We start from the raw sequence: 14,407 nt of genomic DNA on the forward strand, positions 1-14,407 counted from the left end.
AAGGCGGTTGTCCTTGGGTCGCTCCGTGTTCTTAGGGTCCACGAGGCTTTTGCTGGGTCGTCGTATTGATTCCTTTACAGACTGTAACCACCTATCTCACGGAAGCGGGTGCAATTTTTCAGATTAGCACCCGCTCCCGGCGAAATCCTGCGGTTGTCCTTATGACAAATTTTTAATTATATATGGGTGGTTTAAAAAATGCTTTTTAAATTACAGACACGGTCGCCACCGCTCCCTGAAAAAAGTTTTAATTTCCGGCGAAAGAAAATCTACACTTCAGGGTCTTATCGAAACCTATGAACTTTTTTAAGGATTTTAGATGTGTGTCTATGAAATAAAACCATTATTAATGGGCATTTTAAATTTCCTTCATGACTTTGGAAGCAATTTGTAATTATTTAAATAAATGCAAATTATTTGAACATTTATTTTTACCAAAAATGTAACAAATTGTATTTTATAAATTAAATGTTACGGTTAATGATTGATTGGGGAAGTAAATTAATTAAAAAACATTATATGATTATATAAACAAATAATTATTGTTTAATTTCAAACGATCTAGAAATTGGTTAAATAATTACACAATATTGTTGAGTTTCTTCTAATTTTTATTCAATTATTATTTATTTTTACAACTGTTATTTGATAAAGCAGTTTTCTTTCGGAAACTTTTGGAAAATAATATAAAATGAAACACATACAATTATTTTTCTGACTGTATAGTGTATAGAAAGAATATATTAACTATTTTTTAATTTTTCGAGTAAACTGAATTTCTTTAAACAAATATGTTTTCCTAAGAAAATATTTTTTAAATCGTATTTTATTAATCAAACATGATATTTAATGATTTTGTAGAGTACTTTTTCTGCGGAAAGCGTGATGTAATTGTCGGAGAATACGATTGTAAATATAGTTTTAAAAAGTGTTTAAACAATTGAAAAAAGGTTAACATGTTCTATATATACATTATAGGGTTACAAATTTAATTGAATGTATTCTATTTTATATTATTTTTTAAGGCCATCGGAAAAACTGCTTGAGCAAATAGTATTTTCATAAGCAAATAGAAATTTGTTAAAGATCCCTACCGAAAGAAATCTCTGAGTTTTCTTTAGCGAAATAGCTTGGCCCATTTGATTTGCGTCCTTTTCAGTTTTCAAGATCCTTTTAGTGGTCCTTTTTAAAGGGATGCGACGGTAATATAATGTTCCTTTTGTATTCGTCACGTACCGGGCGGGCAGAGTTATTTACAGTAGTTGGTCGTGGCTAATCCGCTCTCCCTTTTTAAATTTCTCTTCAAATCATTAACACTTTTTTTTTAATTGATGAATTTTTTCATTATACTTATTTATAATTATAACTTATATACTGATATACAATTTTCTAGTTGAATTCAAAAATGTTGTCTTTTTTGGCGTATCTCATTCCATTTACGAGAAACGTTCTATTAATTCCATTTTTAAGCATTAAAAAAAAGTTAGATATCTGAAGTCATCGAAACCCATAGATTCCGAATTTAAAAGGAAACAAGAGGTTGTGCTACGCTGCGCCCGATTTACATTTTTATAACTGTCAATTTTACAAGATAATTCCTGTCAAGCTCAGCATCATACAATGTTCATGGCATAAGTTCCTCCGACTTTTCCATTAGGCAACAATTGTTTGCAAAAATAATGCAAAACTGCCTACGTTTTTCCAAGTGTTCTTCACAACGCGAGGCTTCAAACGAAAGTCGCTTGTTTTATAATTGCTTTTTACATTCGCGAAACTTCTTCAAATGTGTTTCCAATAAGTTTATTGTGAGTTAAAAAAAAAGAACAGTTAAACTTTAAACGGAAATTAAAAACCCAACGATACTGTTAATTTTAAAATCTCTTTTTCTGTAAAGATTAATTCCATGTCTAATTATCTGATGAATTTGAGATATAGTTAGTAATTTTAATGAAAATTCTAGTGTCCGTTCTCTTAGGCTGAAAAGAAAACCCCTACAAGAATTTTAAAAAATGTAAGAAACTAAGGAGATATTAAAAATTAAGATCTTTAGTTTGGTGATTGTAATAAATGTATTTTTGAAGAAAAAAAAACGTTTTATTTACCACAATTTTTTTTTTAATATCTCACAACTTCCTGTATAGGCCCTGTTAATATCACATTTTTTATCCCCCCCCCCCCCCTTCTTTGGCAGAAGGGCCTTTTGAGTTCATTCATCAGAGGGGTCCAGTGACTTATTGCCCCATGCTCACATATTAAATGTGCGTGTACTTTATATTTGATGACAAATTTAAAACTATCGGTAATGAAAACTGTTTGCTTTTAAAGATCACGGTTCCGAAATTAAAAACAATTTCAGCAGGTTATAAAATTGTTTTATAAATAGGAGGAAAACCAATCACAACGCTGCACTTCGATGCAAATAATAATTTTTTCAGCGTTGGCATCACTGCACCAGTGCTTCTTCCCACTCCCCACTTTCCGCACAGGCATTATCATAACGTCACAACAGTGCTTCCAGTACTCCCAGTGAATTCTAGAACACAACTCTGGAATCGCAAATTCGAAGAGTGCTCGAGAATATGACTTCCTTCTAGTATACGTAAGTTACCTTTCGAAACTTTACGTATACGGAAAGTTTCGAACGAACTCGAGAGAAATGAGCCCCAGTTGAAAGCATTCAGACGACACTAGGTACAGTCCTAAGCCTGAAATATCAACGAGTTTTAGTGATTTCTATCTCCCCTAGGTGGCGTCAGTATGGATGCTTGTGTGGTAGAAGGGGAAGATCAGGAATATAGGAACATGGCGGACATGCAAATAACGAGTGAGTGATTATATTAATCACGTCTCCAAATTATATACATTTTCTGTTTTGAAACGAATTGACATTATTTTTATTCTTAAATTGAAAAAAGACCGATCTTTTCGGAGTAGTACTTAAGTGTTGGGCTTAATGTCTCTGTTTAAATATTTTTTTCATTTAGAATTATGGGAAGAATAATTTGCACGACCAAACCATTTCATTTAATATGAAAACTCAATGAATTTTTGATCATGCGCTATTTCATTTTTTTTATATTGCAGAAAATGGTTTGTTTGCGTAAATTATTCTTCCTTTAAATCTAAACAAAAAAATATATTATAATTTGCAAGATGTATATGGAGGTGCGGGGCGGAGGAGTTGCCGAAATAGAACTGTAGTTTGTTCTATTTCCGCTAGATGGCGCCATCCCATTACTTTACTAATAAGTTCATATTATTTAACATGGGACTGTACGCAGTGTGATTCAGAGCAATTCAGACTTCGAAGCATTCGAAGGCAAGTTCAGTGGCAAGCGTAAAAAAAGAGAAGGAAGTGTTACATTTTTATTCTGTGTTATTTGGTATTCTAGGATTTTAATTTATTGTTGGCTACCTAATTTATCGGTAAGTAAATTATCCATGCATATTCTTACCATTGCATTTTTTAAATATCTATTTCCGAAGAAATACACTAACATAACCTAAAGTTGATCGAAATCGCAAGTTTCATTATTGTTCAAATATTCCAAATACTCTTTAAGTCTGGTGATTTTGTATTAACAATAGCAGTTTTAAACTGAAAACCATAAAATAACGCAAAATGTTTGAAGATTGACAATCTTCTTTGAAACTAATGGTTTTCTTGAAAATAAACGACAAAAAGTGGAAAATGTGAGCAAAATCCAAAATTGTTCTAAAAAATTTTATCCTTGAAATTCAATGATTTTTTCAATTAAAACTACTGGTTTATGGTACAAAACGCAACAACAAAAACTGTATAAGAATTCTGAATTTAATTATTCGGAAATGGTCGAGTGAATGAAAATCTAAAGAATCGAGAGAATAATGGTAATCTTACAAATCTTGCGTATTTTTGAAATTAAAAGCATCAAAGTTCGGCGAACATATAAACAAAATTATTTTAAATTGTACATGTTTAAAGTTTAGTGATTTTTTTCTTCAAATATTGTGTTTGTAATGAAAAAGAGTCAACATTCAATTTTTTCCAAAATAAAAATCTGCTTTGAAACCTATATCAATAATTCAGGTGAAACCCCCTAGCTTAACCCGTAATGGCGGAGTTTGCCGCTCCCTACGAGTCGCTAGCGAAATTATAAGTGCCCGCGAACTTCGAATTCAAGTCAAGCAGAAGACATTTTTTCAAGAAAATTATAAAAAATAAGTACCACGAAATAGAAAACATTGAAAACATTGGCAGTTTCAATAAAGCAATCTATGGATTTTAGTGTTAAAATTATATATTATTTTGACAAAATAGTACTTATTTTAATCAAATACGCGTTGCAATTAAATACTTTTCTTTAGGCGTGCGTACAGCGAGTATTTATTTTAGAGAAATATACCACCCAGATTTTTGGGAAAATTAAACAGAAAAAATATTTTGGGTTTAATTTTTGACCATTTACAATTTGCACTGGTTTCTAATAATATTTGCTTGGTAAAATAAATTCTATTATTATATTCAATTAAAAGACAGCTGAACGCCAAACAGTGTCTGAGCGACTATTCAAAACAAGTCTATTTTTACATTCTCATTCATGAGAGTGTAATGTAGTCTTCCAAATTTTTGATCTCTCTTTTTTAACGGATCTTTACGTTTCGGCACGCACAGAATCCGAAAATCGTAAAATTTTGTCGGTGTCTGTCTATATGTCTGTGTGTCTATATGTATGGTTACCTGAATGTTGTAGCAACCACAGCAGTGCAGTTTTGTCTGGGCCAAGCCGGACTTTAGAGAATCAAACATAGATCGGATTCTCAAAATTTGCGAGTATTATAGTTATGCCGGGTACTCAAAAATTTGGAGGTCCGTCCTGCCACGAGTTCTGAAAATTAAACGGGTACTCGAAATTTTCGGTTATTCGAACAGTTTCGAATCTATCCCTAAAATTTTATATCATTCCCATAAATGTATATTATTATAATTCTTAACTTGCTTTGGTATTAAAAGTGATTAACAACACATTTATTTTTGATTTTTAATTCGTTTTCGTGCGGTCGAAATTTCAATTTTTCGAAATAATTAAAAAAGTTGATAAAACTTGTAGGGCTATCAAAACGTAACATTTTTCTTTTCAAGTACTATGAACAACTGTACACAGAATTTTTGAATCATAAAAAAATGTTTACTCAAAAATGTTCAAAATGGGCTCATTTTTAGTATTTCTACCTAAAATGTCTGATTAACGAACTTAGCATCTAGCATAGGACACTAAAAGAGTGTACCAAAAGCCAATCTAATAGATTATTCTTTTTCAAAAGTTATCGTGCTCAATTACGGACAGACATAAATACAGAAATAACGACATACAGATAGACACATTCGTAAAAACCTGTTTTTCAGATTCAGGGGGTCTCAAAACGTAGACTTTTTGACAAAAACTAGAAAGACAAATTTTATACAAATCTAATACCTTCTCTGATGAGAATGTAAAAATGATTTATGGGTCACGAATAATTTTTTGATAGTTCTGTTTTTAGTTTAATTTTAGTTTGGCCGAAAAATGTAATTTTTTCATTTTTCATTATTTTTTATGCTGTGAAAGTTTGAATTTCTGATTTTTCAAGAAAATTCAAAAAGTTGTTATGATAATCTCGTAAGGCATTCAAAAAGCACATACATACACATACGTACAAACATCCATACAAACATACTTCAAACTGGTTTTCGGAATTTAGTCAATTGTCATGCATATGAAACTTTCACAGTGAATAGTTTAGGACTGGGATAAGTTATTATTCGTAAAGTAAATACAAGTTTTTCTTGAGAAAAATTTAATTTGCTTTAATCCGAAATAAAATTACACTGAATTTAGATTAAATATATAAAATTGAACTAAATTAAGACTACAAATAATTAAATGCAGTGAATAAGATTTTGTATAATCGAGAACGCAATCGATTTGAAAGCAAAAGTAAAATATAGTTGCACAACGTACCTCTTAAGCTACTAAGTTAAGAAAAAGCATCGATAATGAGCTGATTAGCTCTTTTATTGACTACGACCCTGCCATTCCTCCAACTCTTTCTTATTTCCCTTTCTTCATCACCCTATAAGCAAATCATAATCTAGCATCACCTTGCCTCACAGTCACACGGCCACGGACAGTGTGTGGTGTATTGCGTACATACAGGTGCGTCGGAGCCGTGTGGGCTGGGTAGCCTTGAGCCCAGCCATGAAATTTGATGGGTGGGCGGAGACTACCCATCAAATCACTTGATCTAATAATAAAATAAACCTAATAGTTATCTTAAATTTATATTTTTGAACATATTTTCGGTGAGCCCACCCATGAAAAAAATAGTTCAGACGCTCTTGCGTACCTATGTATGCATGCATGTGTGTGTATGCAGCAGAGAGAGTCTTGATACCAGGGGTGTTAGTTGAAGTTTGCCGGGTTTACTCATAGATGTCGCTAGAAATATGTATACATTTCCATGATTTGGCATCTATGTCATATTTTTCTATGGACAATAACCTTCAAAAATACATAATTCCATTTTGCAAAAATAATAGCATCATAGTTGTTTACCTCAGTGAATATGTCGAGTTTCGTTCCAAGTAAATCGCATTTGCAGCATTCGTTGCTTTTCTTATTTCGTCAAAAGAAAAAAGCAGTTGAAGCTCATCGATTACTGGTAGAAACTTATGGTGAACATGCTTCAGTGAATAGAACATGTGAGAGATGGTTTCGTCAATTTAAAAGTGGAGATTTCGATTTAACAGACAATGAACATCCTGGTGCAGCGAAAAAGTTCGAAGACGAGGAATTGCAGGCGTTATTGGATGAAGACAAAACCCAATCACTACAACAATTGGCACAAATACTAAATGTGACCCGAGGAGCAATTTGCCGACGTTTAAAAGCCATGGGAAAAATCCAAAAGTATGGAAAATAGGTTGATACAATTGAACGATAGACAATTGGAAAATCGAAAAACCATTTGTGAAATGCTGCTTGAACGGTTCGAAAGGGAATCTTCTCTGCATCGAATTGTCACGGGGGACGAAAAATGGATTTATTTCTAGAACCCGAAGCGGAAAAATTCATGGCTTTCACCTGGTGAGGTCGTCCCATCGTCTAAAAGGCCAAATCGCTTTGGCCGTAAGGCAATGCTCTGTGTTTAGTGGGACCAGTGTGGTGTAGTGTACTTCGAGTTGTTAAAACCTGGCGAGACGGTGAATACAGATCGCTACCGACAACAAATTATCAATTTGAATCATGCGTTGATCGAAAAACGGTCGGAATGGGCCCGAAGACATGGCAAAGTTATCCTACAACAACCCAACGCATTGTCTCATACCGCTAAAATGGTGAAGAACACATTAAAAGCATTGAAGTGGGAAATATTACCGCACCCGCCGTACTCTCCAGACCTCGCTCCGTCCGAATATCACCTTTTCGCATCGATGGGACACTCATTTGCAGAGCAGCGCTTCACCAATTTTGAAGAAGTCGAAAAATGGTTCGTCGAATGGACTAAGTGTTTTCTTTATTGAAAAAACCGGCAAATTTCAACTAACACCCCTGGTAAGTGGGAGGAATTAAGGGGGGTATCAAAGTTAAGGAGAAGGAAAAGGGAGAGGACATGGACAGAGAGTAAGAAGCAGAAAGAGAGTAAGAGATAGAGAGATATGGTGATGAGTTTGCGCATGCAAAAAGTATTGTGTTCGTGCCTGTAAATATAAATTTTACCCTTTTTTGAGGGTTTCCTTTTCGAGGAGGCTCAACGCGAAAGAATAATATAATTGCTAAAGTCTTAACTTTTTTTTTGGTTATTGATCCATCTTAAATTCAAGTTATACAGTGAAACTCTTCAATAGTCCTCCCTTTATAGTCTTTCCGAGAATTGACGCCCCGCCGCAAATAGGTCTAACAAGAGCTGCGCGGGGTGCGCGGTATCTGTGGCTGTCACTCAGGCCTGAACAAACAAAAGCGGTGCATGCTATAATGAGTTAGTTTCCATCCACCGTCAGCCCCAAAATCGGTGCTACGTAAGACTTTCATTGTATTTCAAAATTTAATTTCATCCAAATTTTTAAAGGACCTATTTAAATATTGAACAGTAGGCGTTGAAACATCGATGCAGTGTAGTTGCCTTAAAAAACGATTAATCAGTTTGCAAACAAGAAAAAACTTAATTATACACATTTACAGATATCTATTTTTACAAATTTATCCTTAACTTTAAATTATTTAACGCTATTCGCAACACACACTTTGCTACTTGCTACAGGGCAAGTACCCCCCCCCCCTCCAAGGTGTCCATTTCTGGAGGAAATAAATCCGTCATTTTTTGTTTAAAAATAAATAATAAGTTCTTCATATTCAAACAGTAAAAGTGAAAGAAATATTTTTTTTATTAACTACATTAAGGAATTTTAAATTCATTTGTTTCCGATGCAAACCTAAATTAATGATGAGGCTTAACAATCATTAAACTTTTAACAGTAGTGACAAGTCTTTGGCCAAAAATAATGTTTTGTTATCAGCGTTGTAATTAGACTGCATATAAAATAGATTTAGATTATATTTCATTATAGCATTTAAAGTCTTTCCTCTAAACCATTCAATTCTATGTTTAATTTAGGAAATATTAAGAAAAAATTTGACATCTCTGGCTTAATTTTGAACCATTTTGTAAATAAACTATAATTCATTGTTCAAATAGTTACATAATGTTTTTAAAAAATTCGCTTCTCCAAATAATGACCATATATTACATTTCAATCAGAAATTACGATTATTATTCACATTTCTTAGGAATAAATAATTGCTTAAATAAATTGCATTTATTGAAAAAAATTAAGATTGTTTAAAAAGTCATGGAAAATATTCAAATTCTCCATTATTAATTATTTGTACGAAAAATACGACAGAAATTGCTGAAAATTAACAAAAATACGTAAAAATGTAGTTTTTTATTTTTGGGTCATATTTGGGGCACTGCAGGGGAGGGGGGTAGAGGCGTATTAAAAATAAAAGTTCTTAGTGTAGTTTTATTTCGGAGACACTCTTCCGTAGTCTCTAAAAAGTTTGGCAGGTAAGAAACCCTGTAGAATGAGTTCAATTTTTTAAAAATTCAAAATTTCCCCATGTTATCAAATAATAAATTCCTGACACTCTAACTGGAATCTTATTTAATATTTGTTCAGTAATTTAACTGCACTATATAGAATAGAAACATACGAAACCATACACTGTAAAAACAAGAGTTTTTTTACATTATAATTTTTTGCGTGTCCACTCGTTGAATAGGATAACTTCGTGCTGGAATTTTTAATATAAAATAAATTAATTCCGAAGTGTATTTCGTAAGGAAAAATGGAAGAGTCTATATCATCGGACGAACTGGAATTCATGATGCATTATTTTATTCACATTCCTACGATATCTTAAAAAAAATGGGTAACATTCTATGCCTGATAGTTTAACCATACTTAATTATACTCGAGCAGAAATTATAACTTTGTTCTTAAGAGGCCCTGTCTAGATTTCTTATTTTCTATCGAGGCCCTGAAGTGGCAATGTATCAAGGGCGCAAGCGAAAGCGTCACGCTCAGCTAGCGAGGTCATCAGTAGGCAATCCAGTGAGGGCCTATTAATAGGGTCTTTATAGCATCTAGATAGTCCCTCACACACTATTATTCAAAAGCATATGCTACTGTTTTTTATTTTGTTGATTCAAATGAAATATTATTGAAATATTAAAAAATTGATCATGATTTAAATTCTGAAGTGTGATGCTATGGTTGCATTTGTTATATATGATCTTTAAACGTACTTACGTGATTTTAAATTAAATCGATCTGTAAGAAAAATACTTTTCAAATTTATAAGACACCAAATGTTTTGAACTTTTTCAGAAAAAAAATGAAATTTTTCAAAGTTTGCATCTCGGTAATTTTTTTAATTTGTTCTCTTTTAAATTTAAGTATGATTAAGCATAAGAATATTGATGTACTTTTTTGTACTCACATCTGTATTACCCGTTATACCTGTCGAGGGCTTTACAAGGTCCCCCTCCAGAAAATAATTAATTGATAGAAATTATTTTTTTAATATATCTTTATGAATAAAGATTTTTATCTAGTTTAATTCAAAAATACGGTGTTAAAAAGAGAGTATATAAATAATGTAAGAAAAGTAGCATACGACAATAACCTGTCGAGGGCCGACTGAGGGAAAGCCTAGATTCTTCCAGTTAGGAAATCTGGTTGCGGCCTCGTGAGAGCCAATGTTTAGTTTAGGCATAAAGAGGGATTTTCTACCTGGGTATATGAATCTACTACTTTAATATACTTGAAGTATGGGATTTTCTTATTTACCAAATATTTTTTACATTGCGGAAAGTCAATGATTGATCACTCCTATACTTATAAGTAGGTGCAGCTATTTCTGTGCATGCCTCTACGATATTATAGTAAGCATATTTTATTGAGTAGAAAACTCCTTTAATACAATATTATCAGTAAATGATCACTGCTTTTGAAAGAATCTAGCATATAAAAAGAAAATACATGCGTTTGAATTAGAAGAATGTTTAAAATAGGAAACAGTATTAGGTATCATGTTGTTTATACACATCCTAGGCTTCTTTCACTGATGTATTATGGGAATAAGTGTGTGGTGGATTATTGCCAGATCCAGAAGCCCTAGACTGAATCCCAGCAGATGAATGTTGACCAATAGGTTGTTGGATGAATGGTTCATAAAAGCTTTTGACAGCTTCTTCCCTACCAACTCTACGACTACCGTCGCCATAATTCGTTAGATCATAAGAGCCATCGGCGAGGCGTTCATGTAATTCGAGAGCTTCGCGCCCTGCTTCAGGTGGAGGTAGATTATTTTTTCTATAACATTGTAAAAACAAACGGTAAGCGTTCTCTCCTGTTGGGTCTATGATATGTTGAAACTGAGCTGGAACTCGATCAGATCGATATTTCTGGCGTTTGAAGGTGGCATGCATATCTATTGTAGAAGCCTCCATTGGAGCCTCATCATCTCCCTTAGAAGTAGATGCTTTTTTAGTTTTACACTTTTTTTGAGAACCTGATGTTTCTGTAAAAAGACAAAGAAACGAGATTTATGAATTGGCAGTGTTAAATAAATTTAACCCTTCGGGTTGTTAATTCTGGGACTAAACAAGTTTTGCATCAAGCAATTAGGAGTAGCGACCTTTGATTCCCTGTAAACCTTTGCGACTACAAATGTACGTACCAGGTACACACGTTATTAATTCTTGAACATCTTTTACACCTCAGGAGTAAACTATTGTCCTGTCTTAAATTAGATAATTCTAATGCTGCCAGATTGTAAGTTCGGAAACAATAAATTGTTAAACTAACATGTTTTTCTCGAATATTAGTAAAAAATATGCAGTGGAATAAACTCATTGCGACCTGACAAAAAATTATTTGGTAACAAAAAACTGGAATACGAAAAGCATACAAGTATGAACTTTCTAAACTACGTCTCTACTATAGACTCATAGGTATTCGCTGATTATAAAGCATTTTATTCTATAATTTCGTAGATACTACACTGACAAGCAAACACCAGATACCATGCAAGGAATCTACTTTTTTCCAAAAATAAAAAACCAAAACTAAACAAATAAATAAAATAAAATAATTATTATTATGATATTTACCAATTTCACTGAAGAAAAGAAGGTAAATGAAAATAAAGGCACCGAAAAGGGGTCCCATTTTGTTCTATATACTTAAAGTTGATTATTTGAAATTTCGTAAAGAACAACGTATGTTTTTTCAGAGAATGACTTGCTAATATTTATACTATCTGCTTTTATGTACATATGTAGATAACGAAGAGCAGATACTGAAATCGTTCCATAGTCGTAAAAAATCGCGAAGAGCTGGCGGACACTGTTAGAAATGTTTACAATTTTAATATAAATTTAATATACATTTGTATAATAAATTTAAAACCTCAGTACATGAAATCGCCATTAAGAGACATAAAAAACAAGTTTAGAAGTAATTTGCAATTATAAATAATAGAAATTAATATTTTTTTCTAAGCAAACATAAATGGCACTGGTTTTTGATAGAAACAGTTCAAATAAAAAAATAAAGAAGAAACCTTACCCCCAAGCACCTGTGCACACGTTAAGATTCTAACATTCACAGCAAAGTTTAAACAAAATTGTACTCGTACGTTATACTTTAATTATAATAAAATATTTAGTCAAAGAATTTTGGGGTTTACTTTATTTTCTAATATTTGACAAGATTTGAAGGCATCAGAGAACTTGTTGTTTTCACTCTCTCTGTTTTACCGACTTTAATATGCATGTATATTAATTTTACAACATGATGGTATATTCAAAAAAAAAGGTACGTTATATGTAAGTGACTACTTACATATATATAACATTTCCATCAGATTTAACAGTGGACGAATTGCTAAATAAATTTTTATTTCTTTTCAATTGGTATAAGTATTACTAATCATCGACCCCAAAAACTATTTTTACATTCCTGGCCGCCACAGCAAAGTCATATTTAAAAACATAGTTGCCACTGTTAGTTTAAATTACTTCTGCACTTTTTAAAAAATGTTTGCTCGCTAAATATGTATAAAAAAAAACATCAGGTATATTCTAAGCTACGACCCAAGCAGATTCACGTGTAAAGATCTTTGGTAAACGTTAATAACTTTCACTTTTCTATACACATATAAATATGTAGGAGAATACTGTACGAAGTCGAAAGAACAACTTTCACTTTTTCATACACACCCGTGCACAAATTCCAATTTCGATCTGATCGGGGCCAGATCGGGCAGAATTTGGCCCAAATCAGGCTATCTAGATGGAGCCAGACCCGAAATGAAACGCGATACCCGATCGAGGCCCAAGCGCTGCGCCCAGAGATAACCATACCTGGCCCCGATCGGGCCCATATTAATTTATTTTTCTTATTCTTAATTAAAAGGGATTCTTAAATAAAATAATATTAAAATCAAATATATAACAGCCAGCATTTGTGTATGATAAACCATTTAAGTATTTTGCAATATATTTTTGGTCTTAATTTCTAAATTGAAGTTGCTTTCAATTTCTATATTGAACCTAATTGTGGAAAGTATCAAATAACCTAAAAATACGTTATAATAAATATGTTTTTGACGTCATTGTTGATCTGCTTCGTACTCACATTCAACAAATGAAATATTACTTTTGCTACTTTCCTTATAAATAAATAACCTCATTTCGAGGTTAGGTTTCATCTTAACATTCTTAATAGATTTACTTATTATAGTCTTCAACACGTAATTCAGGAATATTTTGAAGTATACTATACCTACGCATTCGTCTTGTGCTCACTTTTGGCATATTTTCCCACTGATTTTGTTACTTTTCCAAATAATAATAGAAATATTTTTGACACTTGACACTTTACGTTGAAACTTGGGCGATTTGGAGTCAACCCACTTTAGTCCCCGAAATTAATGGAGCGCCATATACTGGCAAGCTTGGCTGTTAAGTCGGGGTCTAGACGGTCCCAAATTTAACGACCACAAAATTGTGTGCTCGATCTGGCCCAAAACGGAAATAAGGCAAACATTTGGCAATTTCTGCACGGGCATATTAATATGTAGAAGAATACTGTACCAATTTAAGAGAATAATTGATGAAGTCAAAAGAGTAAGTTTCACTTTTCCATACAGCCATGCAGAAATCGCCCGATTTCAAACTTAATACCGATCTGGCCCTGATCGGTAGAAATCTGTGGCCCATACCTGGGCCCGACTGATATCCTACTGAAACGCCATCTCTATGCGCTCGCAGAACTAGTGCTGCTTGATGTTTTCTGATAGTGCAGTAAAATTTGTATACATTCTACTCGTTTATAATATTCTATCAAGGATTAAAAATGCATAATGTGAGTAAGTCACGTGTTCGAAGGCACCAAACACCAGCCAGTATACCTCGAAACCTACGCGAGGAAGATGAGAGTAAGTAATTACACTCTGCGGACTCATTGAAACCTAACCTCAAATACATTAATAATTAATTAAATTGTTTCAGGTAAAATTAGTATATTTACCATTACCCGTACAGAAATTTTGGTGTGGCGTCGGTCAAGCCCCGATCGGGAGAAATGTGGGCCCGATAGGGTAATCTGTCTAGCGCCAGACCGTAAATGAAACACCCTATCCGACCGGGGCCAGATCTGGGAATCCAAAATGTGGACCCGATCTGGTCCAGATATGGCCCCTTTAATTTTTTATTTCTATAATTAGTTAAATCTCAAAAGTTTTTATATTAATATTTTTTCAGATTGCATTTTATGAAACTTCAATTTTTCAATATTCTTCATTATATATCATTATAC

This window comes from Belonocnema kinseyi, chromosome 1 (assembly GCF_010883055.1).
Source record: "Belonocnema kinseyi isolate 2016_QV_RU_SX_M_011 chromosome 1, B_treatae_v1, whole genome shotgun sequence".
Classification (NCBI taxonomy): Eukaryota; Metazoa; Arthropoda; class Insecta; order Hymenoptera; family Cynipidae; genus Belonocnema; species Belonocnema kinseyi.